Source organism: Pipistrellus kuhlii, unplaced genomic scaffold (assembly GCF_014108245.1).
Source record: "Pipistrellus kuhlii isolate mPipKuh1 unplaced genomic scaffold, mPipKuh1.p scaffold_m20_p_18, whole genome shotgun sequence".
NCBI classification, from domain to species: Eukaryota; Metazoa; Chordata; class Mammalia; order Chiroptera; family Vespertilionidae; genus Pipistrellus; species Pipistrellus kuhlii.
Genome location: NW_023425493.1, coordinates 1,321,513 through 1,337,124, shown reverse-complemented (window position 1 = coordinate 1,337,124; position 15,612 = coordinate 1,321,513). Strand labels below are relative to the sequence as shown.

General features: G+C 44.9%; 1 protein-coding gene across 3 annotated transcripts in view; it reads right to left on the bottom strand.

Annotated features, from left to right (window-relative positions):
* Window positions 1-15,612, bottom strand: part of POU2F1 (POU class 2 homeobox 1) — a 122,254-nt gene that overhangs the window by 62,834 nt on the left and 43,808 nt on the right. Inside the window, exons 1-2 of one of the 3 annotated variants that reach the window (XM_045582943.1) lie at window positions 11,381-11,573; window positions 10,433-10,596 (exon numbers count right to left, since the gene is read on the bottom strand). The exons of the other annotated variants lie outside the window; for them this stretch is intronic. The gene's annotated coding sequence lies outside the window, so the exon portion shown is untranslated. Of the gene's footprint in view, window positions 1-10,432; window positions 10,597-11,380; window positions 11,574-15,612 lie in introns of those variants that run through there. 3 annotated transcript variants of the gene reach the window in all.

Here is a 15,612-nt window from a genome sequence, read left to right as displayed (position 1 = left end):
AGTCATTTTATAGTCATCCCATAGAATTAAAGGCGATCATCGTAACACCTGGATTTATCAGAGGCTACGAAATTAATAGCTTATATTAGCAGAAAATATTTACCAGGTGTAGAAAGACTGTATTCTTTCTTTGAACTGATTCATTGAAAACAGAGTAGTTTGGTAACTAAGAAGGCAGGAGAGTTCTTACTTTTCCAGTCTATGAATACAAAAAGAGAAAAAGGCAAGACTGAGTAAGCTGTATAAATAACATAGCACTTTCAGGGGGAACAATCACGTACAAGGGGAACATGGATTGATTGCCCATCAAGATACAGTTTGCTGCTCTGGGCAGGCCCCTCTCTTGTGCCTACTTCCTCTCTACTACACCAGGGACCAGTAGCTGTCCTTACAGTGGGGACACAAAGGCCAATTGGAAAGTTCCTGGGACGTGCATCGTAAGGTGTTACTTTTTCACAAAGCTGGATAAAACAGCCTACTTACTATTTTCTTTAAAGGGTACACTTCACTATAACACACACACACGCACACATCCAACATGAACTTTTCTCCAATTTACAAATATCTACTTCAAATAGCTTTGAGTATATCTATATATATAAAAGCCAAGTGACCGGAATGACGGAATGACCAGTTGCTAGGACATGCACTACAGCCTCCTGAGGCCCCTCCCCCTGGCCGGCCCTGCCTCTGATCAATTCCCCACCCCAATCAGGGGTGAGGCCAGTCAGCCAACCTCCCGCAGACCCTCCCACACCTCTCCACCCCACTGGCCCAGCCCGATTGGCCCCCATCAGGGAGGGCTGGCCGGATCCCACTCATGCACAAATTTGTGCACTGGGCCTGTGCACTGGGCCTTTAGTCCTATATATTATAATAAAGAGTTAATATGCAAATGGTCATCCTGCCCTTACCTTAGGGCCAGGGAGCTGAGGCCACGCCCACCCCCCTTGCTCTGACACTGGGGCCAAGGTACCTGAGGCTGGGCTGGGGAACATGAGGCTGTGGCCCCCACCCCAGTGTTGGGGCCCAGGGGATGTGAGGCCATGCCCCCCACCCTGGTGCTGGGCGGGGGGACCTGAGGCCGCACCCCCTGCCCAGCAAGGCTTTACAGGGAACCTGAGGCTGCGTCCCCCCCCACCCCCACCCTGTGAGCCTTGACAGGGGTGGGGCCGGCCGGGTCTGGGTCTCATGCAATTTCAAGGCACACACAGGGGCGGGGACTAGACTCTGGGTTCCGTGGGGCACCTCTGACTCTGACAGGAGGGAGATTTTCATATACATTTTACTAATTTTTTTTTTAATCTCTGACACTTCTATTATAGAGAATGGGCAAATAGCAATATTAAAATATTTCCTCTAATAATTCCCTTTAATGTGCACGATTTCATGCACCAGGCCACTAGTACATAGATAATAAAGACAGATAGATGAATATAGGTTGCTATCATTGTAAAGTAGTCTGAGAAAGATACACATTTTTGTCATAGAAAATGAGGAAGATCAACACTTGGCACCCAAGTGTGGAAATTCATTCGGCTTCACTGTTTGACCACCATCCGCTTTGCCACGAGGCCCCCAAATTCTGTAGAGTTCTCCAGCCTTAACCAAGGAGGAGTTGACCTGCACTGACTCTGGCCTGCCCTAGTCACAGCTATGTTTGAATTTCTGTAACAGTTGGTGCAACTGGTATAAATTAGTGAACAGACTGAGTAGTGTAACTAATTAATGAAAACCACCTATGTTTTATATTACTGTTTCCAGTGCTCATGTAACTAGCCCATATAATTTTCCTTATATATTTGTGATGTTCCTATTTCATAAAACTCTGAATCAAGAGCTTAAATTCAATAGTGCAAATAAAAAAAAATGTAAATAGCCAAAACTGCCTTCTTAAAAAGGAGTTATTTTTGTGAGAAGGGGAACATACAAGCTTATGATGAAAGTAAAGTTTAACATAAAATTCTGCCACAATTCTCCAACAGTGGTCCAAAACTTACTAAGACACTTTACTGCAGTATACTACTGAAAAGAAACAGAATTCTTTCTCTTTGGGAAAAAAAAAAAAAAAAAAAAAAAAAAATCTGATTTGTATGAAGAAGTTCTTTAAAGAATTTTTTAAGCATTAAATTGTAAGAAGATTTACCTAAAGCAAAATGAAAAACACCTTGAGACAAATAAATACACAAAACAAAAATAAACTTCAGCACTCCCCACTCCAAACTCTCCAGATCAGAAACTGTAATAAGTAAGGAAAACCTGCCAAACCCTCCCACCCTTTCTTTCCCCTTTACAACAACATGCTGCTGCAAACTGACAACCCTTCCTGGCTATCCACTGGCTCATCTACAGGCCTTTCATTCTTTTGGAATCTCCCCAATTTAAATAAGCCAGGTGTGGTCTTTACAACAGTAATCCTGCTAGACCTACTGATTATGCAGAGAAACACTCAGGAACCGCAACAGCAAAGAGGTTTACTGGCCTCAGAGTGGCTGAAAAAGCTTCAGTACTCATTGAGTGAAATAATTATTCTTAGTAAAGAACAAATGCAAAACAAACAAACAAACAAACAAAAAAACACAAGAAACAAAACATCGTTGCTTGAATCATCAAGCAAAATAATGCAAAGTATTTTCCCCTACCCACACGTGGCTTTCAGTCTAGTGACAGTAATAATGTGTCTGTGAAAAGTTACAAGATGCCAATTACCAAACGATAACGATTGTTTTACTAAAGCAATATAATACTTTCAGAGTGTACTCCCTGGGGGTCCCTTAATGTTATAACCAACATCCAGAGAAAGAGAGGGAAACAATATGAAATCTAATTTAAACAGTAGTTAATATGGTGCATCTTTTCCTTAAACAAACTGAATAGGACCGCTGGCTGATTTTATTGCAAGTTAATATATATATATATATATATATATATTTTGCAGCAGTGATTCTCAAGGGGCAGTACCTGGATTAGCATCACCAACACCAACTGGGAATTTATCACATCCTCAGGCTCCACCCCAGACCAACGGGATAAGAAACTACATGGGAGACCCCAAAATCTGTGTTCACCAACCCTGCAGAAGATGCTGCACATGCTGAAGTTTAGAACCAAGATTTATAGTGTCTGAAATGTGCAAAGAAAACGCAATGCTTTATCTCACTCCTTGGAACTAAGTGAGGCATAGGAACAAAGCAAATGTAAAGAACTCAATGGCCTGCGAATGGAGTCTGCTGGCCAGTATCTCACGGTTTACAAGACAGCAGAGGTCAGCAGTTTGTTATGTCTTTCTCACACACAAGAAGCACAGAGAATCCCTGTCCCTTCATGATGACTTAAGGTGAGCAGGGTCCCTGCAAAAAAGACACTCAATCCACTACCACTCATAACCCACTTCCAACCACCGAGACCCTCAGATGCGAAGCAGCAAACCTAAGCACTTATCCTATCTCATAAAAGAGTGATATGCAGAGGATCTGAGGGCGATCTGGCTGCGACATCTGTCACCCCATTGATTGCCAGGGTTGATTCGGCTGATCTGGCTGGCTAGGTGGGTGTCCCCCTCTTCCCTCACCGATCCATGTGCGTCCCTCCCGAAGTTGCGAGCTCGGTCGAAGAGGACGACTTTCCCCCAAGAGGAGAGGCCCGGTCTTCGGTCAAGGGTATATGAGTAGCTGCGCTCCCCTGCTAGAACCTCCACAAACAAGCTCTCAAGAGTGATATGCCGAAACCGGTTTGGCTCAGTGGATAGAGCATCGGTCTGCGGACTGAAAGGTCCCAGGTTCAATTCCAGTCAAGGGCATGTACATTGGTTGCGGGTGCATCCCCAGTAGGGGGTGTGCAGGACGCAGCTGGTCGATGTTTCTCTCTTCTCGATGTTTCTAGTTCTCTATCCCCTCTCCCTTCCTCTCTGTGGAAAATCAATAAAATATATTTTTTTAAAGAGTGATATGCTAATTAACCATCACTCCACTATACCCATCAGCCAATTAGAGTATGCAAATTAACCCCAACCAAGATAGCTGCAGCCACAGAGAACAGTTGAGAGGCTTGGGTTTCCCCGGCAATAGAGGAAGCCAAGCTTTCCACACACCTGGCCAGCCTAGGCCTCCACTCAAGGATACAAAGTTTCAATTATAGAAGATAAATCCCAAGAAAAATGGCGGCAGCCACGGAGCTGAAGAGAACAGGCTAGGGTTGCCTCTGGCAACAGAGAAAGCCAAGTTTTCCACCTGCCCTGACCGGCCTAGGCCTCCACTCAAAGCTACAAAGTTTCAATTATAGAACGCAAACGAATTCAAACAGAAATGGTGGCAGCCATGGAGCAAGCAGGGAGCTTGGCTTCACTCCAGGCTACAAGGTAAATAGGGCCTCCACTTGGGTTGCCGGTGGGCATAGCTGACCTGCAGACCACCACAGGCCCTTTGCCTAGGTGCTCCACGCCCCAAGGGAACCCCCACCCCCCAATCTGGGACACCCTTCAGGGCAAGCCAGTTGGTCCCCACCCATGCACCAGGCCTCTATCCTATCTAATAGAAGAGTAATATGCAGATTGACCATCACTCCAACACACAAGATGGCTGTCCCCATGTGGTCAAAGATCCTGCCCTCATGTGGACACAAGATGGCCACCACAAGATGGCCAGCAGGAGAGGGCAGGTGGGAGGCACTAGGCCTGCAAGGGAGGGCAGTTGAGAGGGACCAAGTCTGCAAGGGAGGGCAATTGGAGGCAATCAACCCTGTAGGGGAGGGCAGTTAGGGGTGACCAGGCTGGCAGAGGAGGGAAACTGGGGGCAAACAGGCTGGCAGGTAAGCAGTTAGACATCAATCAGGCTGGCATGGGAGTGGTTAGGAGATGAATAGGCTGGCAGGCCTCTACTTCCTTTATAATGAGAAAATAATAATTTGCCAAGATGTACTAGGTATATGTAGGGATAATCTGTACTGTGAGTCTTAAATTTTAACATTTCTCACTACTAAAAACTACTACATAAGAACTTAAAAAAAAATACAAATGTTCAGTTCTTCCTCAGTATCCAACCCATTAATGCTGCTTTCATTTATTACAAGACACACTTTTCATTTTCCTGTAACATCAGTACACCCTGTCACAATTGTTTCCCTATTTCCTTTAAGACATGGGTAGCACTTCAAAGAAATAGCTAAACTAGTGACATTTAAGTGATCAGAGATGAGCAAAGATCTAACAAAAAACAAAACAAAACAAAACAAAACAAAACAAAAACACTGGGTAAATCAAATATACTATACTAGGGGTCCAGTGCATGGATTCCTGCACTTGAAAGGAACTGTGGGCTGCAAGACTGCAGTGGGCACAGACGCAGGTCTCGGCCCATCCTCCACGCTCTTGCCTGGCCCCTCCCACTGTGGCCCAGTGCTGCTGCCCCAATCCTGGGGAGGTGGAGAAGCCCTCAGGGGCAATCAGGGCTGATAGCCGCCACTCACACCCACTGATGGCACCAAGCTGCAGGTGTGAGCAGGGCTGGCACCAGCAATGGGTGCAATCAACTGCTCCAGCACCAGCAGTGGGTGCAAGTGGGGCCAGCAACAGATGTGAATGCTGGGCAGAACCACGGCCTGCAAGAACAAAAAATTTTTAGTAACCCCAGAGGCTTGCCCCAATAACAGCAAATGGCGCCCTCACCCACACTCACCTGTTTCAATGTCTGTGGTTCCCGTTCCTGTGTTGAGTGCCCCCTGGTGGTCCACACACATCATAGCGACCAGTTGTTTCCTTGTTCAGTCTACTTGCATGTTAGGGTTATATATACATATACTAGAGGCTTGGTGCATGAAATTCTTGCACTTGCGAGGGTCCCTCAGCCCGGTCTGCGCCCTCTTGCAGTTTGGGAGCCCTCAGATACTCGACTGATGGCTTAGGCATCCTTAGCACTGCCAAGGAGGCAGGAAAGGCTTCTGCCATAGCCACTGTACTTGCCTGAGGGAGTGCACTGACCACCAGGGGGCAGCTTCTGCATTGAGTGTCTGTCCCCTGGTGGTCAATGTGTGTCATAGCAATAGGTCATTCCACCATTTGGCTGCTCTGCATATTAGCCTTTTATTATATGGGATACTAGAGGCCCGTTGCACGAAGATTTGTGCAATAGACCTTCCTTTACCTGGCTGCTGGCACCAGTTTTCCTCCGATACTGGGGACCCCGGCCTTGGCTCTGGCCATCGCCTTCCACCTTCTTTCAGGTTCGGGGCTTGGAACCCGGCGGCAGTGGCATGTGGTGGGCACTGCCCAGCCCCATGTCGCCATGTGCGATCGGGGCGCCGCCCAGGTCCTCAGCGATTGAAGTGGCGGCAGTGCCTGGGTCCCTCAGCGATTGAGGGGTTGGGACAGCACATGAGGGCTACCATCTTTGCTGGGTTAATTTGCATAGTGCCCTTGATTGGCTGTGGGTGTAGCAAAGGTACAGTCAATTAGCATATTACTCTTTTATTAGATAGGACATAGACTAGGGACCTGGTGCACGAAATTCATGCACAGGGGTGGGGGAGGGTGTGTGTCCCTCAGCCCAGCCTGCGCACTCTCCAATCTGGGACCCCTCAAGGGATGTCTGACTGTCCGTTTAGGCACAATCCCACTAAATGGGCAGTCAGACATCCCTCTCACAATCCAAGACTGCTGTTTCCTAACTGCTCACCTGCCTGATTGCCCCTAACCGCTTCTGCCTACCAGCCTGATTTATGCCTAACTGCTACCCTGCTGGCCTGATTGCCCCTAACTGTCCTCCCCTGCTGGCCTGGTCACTCCTAAATGCCCTCCCTGACAGCCTGGTTGCCCCCAATTGCCCTACCCTGCCCGTCTGGTGGCCCCTAACTGCTCTCCCCTGCTGGCCTGATTTCTCCCAACTGCCCTCCTCTGCAGGCCTGGTTCCCCCCAATTGCTCTCCCCTGCAGGCCTGGTCCCCCCCAACTGCCCTCCTCTGCCAGCCCAGTCACCCCTAAATTCCCTTCCTTGCAGGCCTGGTCCCTCCCAACTGCCCTCCCCTGCTAGCCATCTTTTGTCCACATAGGGGTGGCCATCTTTGACCACATGGGGCAGCAATCTTGTGTGTTGGAGTGATGGTCAATTTGCATATTACTCTTTTATTAAATAGGATGCTATTACAATTCATGAATTCAAGGTCACTGAGTTTTCTGCAGCTCAAAATTAAAAAGGAATTACTAAATACCTTCAGTATTACACTTGCAAAATGTACTTTTAAAACTATATTGTAAATTAATCAAAGACCAGTCATGATTTAAAAAAAAAAAATCCATCAAATTCAAAGAAAGTGTTTGTTTACTTATTCCCAGGATTATTTCATAATCTGTTTTATGACAAAATACATGATAAAACTTTACTCAAAGATCAGATTACTGACCTTATATACAAGGCAGAAAAGAACACACACTTGACTTCTATTCTGCTTGTCATTTTCTTTTCTTAAAACACCAGAGGCCGGCCTAAACCCTCTTGCAACCCAGGACTCCTTGGGTAGGGTCCCTAGGCCTGGCGGGCGATCAGGGCCTTTCGGGGCTTTTCTTCCCCTGGCTTCTGGCAGCTAGCCCTTCCCCTGCCTCTGCTACAGCTTGCCATCTGTGCAGCACTGCTCCCCCTCCCCCACCACCAGTCATCTCTCTCTGTGAGCAGCAGGCAGGGGTGCAATCACTTGGCTGGCCTGGGCCTCCCTCTGCAGGTGATCACTGACCAGCCTGCACACAGAGTCACTGGCTAGCCAGTGGCCTGGGCCTCCTTCTGTGGGACGATCAATTAAGGGGCTCCCAGATCAATCGCCCTGCAAAGACAGGTCTCACCCACCTGCTGCAGAGCTGCCAGCCAAGTAGCCTGGGCATCCTGCTGCAGGGTGATCGCGGAGCCCCTCCATCCATCACCCAGCAGAGGGTGGCCTGGGCCTGCATCCTCCTGACTACCACATCACACCCACCTTGGCTGCCCTGGCACCAGTGTGTGTCACTGCATGGTCGTCCGAAAGGTCATCCAGCTCTTTAGTTGTTTGGTCGATTTGCATATTACGCTTTTATTATTATAGATGTGTGAATTTTAGAGACATCTTTACTTAAATGTTCAGAGACATTTTTGCTTAGAGTAAATTCAAATCTCAATTTCTAAGCTTAATATATTTCCAGTGGTTATTCTTCTGGAAAAAGAAATACATGAGAAACAAATCCCACGGTCATCACTCCTATCTCATTCTACATCAGAGCAGACGCAGGATAAACTGGAGTCAGAAATTCTGACTCACAGGCTCCTCTTTCTCTGTTCGTTAAATGTCGATGGCCCTTCGGGACCATCCGCAGTCCACTTTTCACTGTGACACCAAGTTCAGAGCCCTGTCTTTGTGCCACTCCTGGGCCAGACTGATCCAAAATGCTAATTCTGTTGACCCTCATGCTCTCTGCATTACAAACTCACAGTGCATGCTGGCTGCTGTTCCCACTCTCCCCGCTTGGAGAAGGGCAATGGCATTTAGCCAATGACCGCAGCTCAGGGGAAAACCTCAATGTTCTGGATCCAGCATTTATTCAATTCTGTACTAAACCCAAGGACAGAGCTCCTGGGCCTTTCTGGGCAGTTGTTCTCATGCTGCATGAAGAACGGTGCGTGGTTACTCTCCTTTCTCTGGACATGAACAGGAAGCATATTTCCCTGGCTGCTGGCAGCTGTTTTGCAACCTTGAGGAAAAGAATCTGAGGGCAAAGCAACATATGGAGCTCAGTCCTACTGTCCCTGACACTCTGCTCTCTCAATCATGGGAGCCACACTGACTGCCTTGTGTTTCAACCAGTCTCAGTTTCTACTACCTGAAGCTGACAGCAACCCACCAATAACCAATATGCAAATTACTAAGAGTTACTAATTTGATGTGTAAAATAAAATTAGAGTTTTCAGACTACACTAAGAATTTGTTTTCTGCTAAAAAGTGTGGCTGCCACATTGTGTTTGGCATCTTTGCAAAACTCCTATTATAAGTGCACATCCTGGCTAAGTTGCAATTTCCAAAATGTGGTCTTTTGATTTGTACATGATGGTGTTAAGTTACAGATTTCAGTCTCAGTTCTATTCTTTCTGCACATCTATTTAGTTCTTATAATTTTCTAGCCCATCATAAAACCTAAATGATTCCACAAGATGTCGGGCCAGCTAAGCCACGGCGTTAATACACCCTCGACACCACCGTGTTAATATCCTCTCGGCACCGATCACACCATGTGAACACCCCCAGGCTCCTATGGGCCTGGCAGTTTCTGTTCCTTCAACCCAAGACGCTTCTGCCCAGGTGGCTTCTTCTGGCCATTCAAGTCTCTGTCTGAATGTCATCCCCTCAGCAAGACCTTCCCCTACTATTGGTCTAAAAAGCATCTCCCTTCTCTAGTTATGATCATGTCACCCTACTTGATTCCCTCAGTTCTTCTCATTTTAAAACGTGTTTACTTGCCCCACTAGAAGGCAAGCCCCCTGCACAGCACCTATCAGTCCTTTTCATTAGGGCAAACTTAGTGCTTTGTAGAACCTGACAAGTACTCAAAACTATGTGTTAAATGAATGAATGATGGCTAGAAAGTCAATAAGTATTAGATCAGGGACATCGGTGTTAAGTCTACAATAAAACTTCTTGAAAGAAACCTACAACAAGACTTCTTGAAAGAAACTATTTCCAAAAGAGAAATATGTACTGAAAAAGAGTACATTTATTGATTTTGAATAAAGGCAGCCACCATAATAAAACCCTACCATACTCCTGATAGCATATCTAAATTTCAGCAGTTAAAATATGTTTTTGACTAGCAAATACTTCTTTTATAAAGACAGGGTCATAAGAGAGAAAGAGTGGCTTCTGATTTGTGGTGTTCTTGGCCATTTAATTAATACTAATCTCTATTTTATTCATTCTCTTTATGTTTCTCCTAGATTAGCATGGGTTCTCAGAGATGATAAATTTAGAACTGTGTTCTAGTTAATTGATGTGAAATCTGAGAACGTTATGAGCAGAAATTCCAGATTCCCACTATAAATCCAGACTGACACTTAAGATCTTGGTAAATGGCGCTAAACTTAGTTAATACCTAAGTTAAAACTTGCTCAGCAGCCTGTAAGTAGACACAAATCTTTTAAGAAACTCAGCCATTCCAAATCACATCCCAGGGACTAACTGTGCCTCTGAACTCTGCAAAGTAAAATGAATCCTGCTGGGAGTCCTACTGAGATTTCAGCTTCTCTTTGAAAAATCCTGAGTAGGAAGTCAATTCCTCTATCTGCCATGGTTGAACCAGAAAACACACTATTTCAGGAAACTGATGAATTATCTATATATTAGTCAAGTATTTACTATGTGCCAAGGTGTTGAAACAGGAGTGTAGAATTTAACTTAAATTTACCCACGTTACCAATCCCTTTGCTCACCATTCTCTCTTGCATCCTCAGTCTTTCCTCCCAAGTTCAAGATCCTTCTTTCATAAGGACAGCCTCTAAAATTTTCTTTAGCTTAAGTATGATGGGAGCCAATTCAGTTTATTTGTGGGGGGGGGAAAATGCCACTTCATCTTCATTCTTGAATAGAAGTTCAGCTGAGAAAACATGTTCAAGCTGATCATTATTATTTCTCAGCATTTAATAAGCTTGCTGTTGTAGGCTTTCATTGTTACCGAGTACAGGAAAATGGGGCCTTGTTATGAGCAATTGTCTATTCCTTCCGTTTCCTTATTAAGACATTTTTCATATTTTATTTTCTGAAGTGTCATATAATACATCTAGGGGTAGAATTTTTATCTATCCAGCTTGAGGTTTCATTGTGTTTCCTGAAGTTGAGACCTTAGGCCTTTTGTCAATTCTAGAAAATTCTCAGCCAGTATGTATTTGAATTGATAATAGCCAAGTATTCTATTCTCACTGGAAGTGCAATTAGATTAATTTTAAACTTCTCATTCTATCCTTGATATCTCCTAACTTCTCTTCCACATTTTATCTTTAATACCACTGCTGCTGCATCCGGTTAATTTCCTGAGTCCTGTCATCAATTCACTCTTCAAAAAGGGTCCAACCTACTACTTCACTTGTTCACTGAATTTCTGTATTTCAGTGACTATTTCCTTCCTTTCTAGAGAATGCTTCTTTGCCAAATCTGCCTGCTCATTGTTATGCTTTGCTCTTTGCCCATGTTTGCAATACCCTCTTTTATTATTAAAGTCTTTGTAATTTTAATACGAAGCCTGATTAATTCCAATCCTCTGAAGTCCTTGGAGGGGGGGAGGGTCTACTACCATTGTTGGTTGTGTCACTGCAAGTCTGATGTTGGCTGGTTCCCTCCTGGGTTCTATAGTTTGGGGTTCAACTCATATTTGGAAAACTAACCCGAGGAGCCTGGGCTGCTGGTACATTCCTTCAGGAGGGTCACACGTCTGCCTCGGCCCCACTGGAGCACTTCTGACCCAGGACTGCTTTTGTTTATTTATCTATCACTAAATGAAGTAGATTACTAGAATGAACGCAAACTTCAGCCTGAGCCACTGAGTAAGTTGTGGGGATATAGAGGAAAATACAAGAAGGGAAAATGTGAGGTGAAGGGACAAAGATAAGTCTGGATGTGTTGTATTCAATGTGCCTATGGAACAGTTGTACAAATAGCCGGGTTTGCAGGTCTGGGATAAAAGGGAAAGGTCCTTATCTTCTCCCTGACCCTTCCCCCCTCCCCCCCTACACACACTGCCTCACTCCAGAATGGTCCCACACACCAGGCCACCCTCCATTTCACGCATAGACTGTCACCTCTCCCCCCAACCCAAACCACAGTGACTTCAAAAACTGTCCTACAGATGAAATGCCAAGGATCTCTATGTCTTCAAGCTTGGACTTTTCTTTATTCTAGTCATGAACTAAATCTTCCTTAATCAATCACCTTGCTAGTGTGCAAAAGAGTGCCTGTAAGAGAGGAATATACATAGGAAAGAAGTTTTATTGCACCCTCTCACCCAAGCAAATGTCCATTTCTCCTTGCTGCCTCTGGGATGGGAGGGGACCCAAAGTGTGCAGCAGGCAAGTGCCATCTGAAGTTCCGGATTACACAATGAGAGGAGATGCTGGAGCTAGACTTGAGCTAAGCGTGCACACGTGCTCACCAGGCTGTGGGTGAAGATGACATTATAAATGCAGGCTTCTATTACCCAGGGGCCTTTATTACCCCTGGTGCTAGGCCACTGTTTCTGAAACTCTGCACTGCTGACATTTAGGGTTTGTTGTGGGGACTGTCCTGTGCACTGTCGCATGTTTCGCAGTGACCTGGACCTCTGACAACTAGATGCCAGTAGCACACATCTCCCTCCCAATCATGAGAATCAAAAATGTCTCCAGCCATCAACTATCTCCTGAGGGACAAGTTATGTCATTTAACACTTCTCTAACACCCTCTTTTCTGAGCTTTCCTTTCCAGCTCTGAACGCTCCTCTTCAACTAATCCTGGCTCCTGGAAGGCTCTTCACACTTGGCGGACCCTCCTCTATTATCCAAGCAACTCTTACCCCCCCTTTCCATAGATCTCGGCACCATAATCCTGTCCCAGGATTCCTGACGCATGGATGCTCACACGCTCCTTGGAGGCGTTCTCACTGGGTGCATTGCAGATGCTCTCCTGCTCTTCGTGTCCAGTGTCTAGATCTCTAAGTCATTCCAAGTCCTAGCGTTCTTCCACTTCATAGCTAGCATTTAGTGGGCCCTTCCTTACTGTGGTCCAATCACTGTTCTTAGCACTTTGCATACATTACCCTCAAAACAGCCAATTCACAGATGAAGCAACCAAGATGCAGAGAGGCAGGTAGCCCAGGAATGAAACGCAGGTGTCTGACTCTAGAACCCACTCACAACCCCCAGACTATCTGCCCCAAATGCTGATAAATAACTCAGCTCTGCCACCTACTCAGGATTTCATCACCGGGGATCATAGGCAATCTCAAGGCTTTGTCTGTTTCATATTTCTTGTCCTTTTGTTTTTCCTATCAGAGCATATGAAAAGCAAACTAGTGAGATGTACGTTTTGCACAGACCTGCAGTTTCCTGCCTGGCATAGTGACAGGGGACATTTTGTGAGCCCAACACAGGGCCTACAACATAGTTTCTCAACAAGTAACTAGGTGAATGAATGTCTAACACATGTGAATTTTTATAATGATACAGATGGAAGTAGTACTTCCATTTTTTGTTTTCTGATCCTTGGCCATCCCTCTTCTGGACCATCCTTTACTGAGGCACCATGTCCAAATCTACAGACTAAAAACAATAGAGAGGTGTGTGGCTCAGTGGTCACCAGGAGGTCGCCAGTTCAATTCCTGGTCAAGGCACATGCTCAGGTTGTGGACTGATCCCCAGTAGGGGTGTGCAAGACGCAGCCTTCTATCTCTTTCCCGCTCTTTTCTCTCTCTCTCTAAAATCAATAAAAACATATTTAAAAAAATAGAGATCATTACGTACAAGAGTGGAAACTTTTTTTCAATAAACTTTAATTTAAAATCCAGAACTAGTCTTTTGGCCACAGTACATCAATCTGGCCTCTTCAAATAATAAACAACTTTTAAATTCTCTTCCCTGCTAATAGCTTGAAAACCATAATCCTACAAGTTCAGACTGGAATATTTTCCCCAAATCCATTATTTTAAACTTGTACATTATAGCTCTTTGTCCATTTCTCCTTATTCTGACAATTTCAGTCACAGACACCATGCTACTGGGGTAGCACCCCCTAATCTTTATATAAATTCTAAGTAAGACAGGTCTAGAAATGGACCTCTGGAGAACTGTATCACTTAGGTTTCTTCACCTGGACCAGACTCCAATGCAAACTAACAACTCTGCCCTCCTCCTACAGCAAACATGTCAAACTCACAGCCAGCGTGGGCCACATGCGGCCCTCAGCAAATATTTTTGTGGCCCAGACAATATAACAGTATGTAAAAAACATTTTAATAAAAATTTCATAACTCAATTTTTACAATATCCCTGTTCTGCCTAAACTATATATATAAAAGCCTAAGCGACCAGTCGACTGGCCAGTAGCTATGATGTGCAGTAACCACCAGGGGGCACTCAACACAGGAACGGAAACTACAGACATGGAAACATGGAACAGATTAATGAATTTCAGAAGGAAGGGGGCGGGGCGGGTAGAGGGCAGGAAGAGATTAACCCAAGATCTTATATGCATACTAGAGGTCCAGTGCACATGCACTGGTGGGATCCCTCAGCCTGGACTGCGGGAATCGGCCAAAACTAGCCCAGACTGCGAGAGAGCGTAGGGCCAGGCCAAGGGACCCCGTGCACTGGACCTCTAGTTATTAATAACAGACTACCACCTTCGCTAATGACTGATTTCTATAATCATGTTGCATTCATTTCCCTTATGTGCCTTATTTGCAGGCATACCATTTCTCTCCACTAATACTAGCAGCGCATATTTTAGCAGCTGATTGGCACACATTAGTGTTGTATCGACTTGTTTGGTGTGCACAATAGGAAATATTTTGCTTTCAGAGAACAAGAAAAATAGGTTTATTTGCATTATGCTTATTAATTTGTGCAGTTATTCACTGTCTGGTAAGTTAATGTTCAAGAAAAAAAATTATTAAAATTTTCTATTATTTTATGTTAACGATTACTCATTTATTTCAGCCCTTTGTATACAGCATGTCTCTATTGAAATAAACCTATGTTTCTATGAAAATTGAAGCTTTTGTTTTTTTGCAGTCCACATAAAATTAAACCTTTATTTGGCCCGTGTTAGCCTTTGAGTTTGACATGCTTGTCAACTACAGGGATGTGATCTTATCGCATTTACAGCACTCAGCTTGGTGGATGGGGATGGGGACACTACATGAATGCCGTAGATCAGATGGTTGCATTAATGTTAGCTGGAACTTTAGAAACACTTAACAGTGTCGAGTCCCACGTGTCCCTGCTCTATTGCTCCAACAGTGTGCACAGGAGCCAGCACACTTTATATCAAGAGTCCTCTGGCAGAAGGACGGCTTAAAACCTAAGACTGATGGTTTAGCACAATTCATCTCAGGAAGGGTCAGAAAGAAGAATGACCTTCCCCTATAGGCTAAGGCTAAGGCTAAGGCTGTGGAAAGAACACGCAAAGGAAACCATCTCAACGGCACATGAGGTCAAGCTTTCATAAAAGCCTAAATTAAAATTAAGTTCAAACAAAAGCAAAGGAAAAGTGGTTCATAACACACCCTGACCCTCACCTTAAAAAACACTAAGGGTCATATAAAAACCCAATGCCAACTATTTTTTCAAGTCCCTAAGAAATTCTATCTTTGGTGGACACAGGCATAGAACAACCGACTATACAATCTTCTATTGAGAACAGAATTAATTGACACCACTGACTAGAAAAAGCACCAATTCCTGATGAACAAAGACAAGAACACAGAAAACAAACTTATTAATGGCAAACATTCCTAGTCTTAAGAAAAACTACACTGCTCACTCTAATGTACTGCCGGAATCCTCTACGACAGCAAACTTGTTCGTAGAGAGCAAAGTTGTTCTGTGGAGCAGCGGTCACCAACTTTCGGACCTCACGGATCACC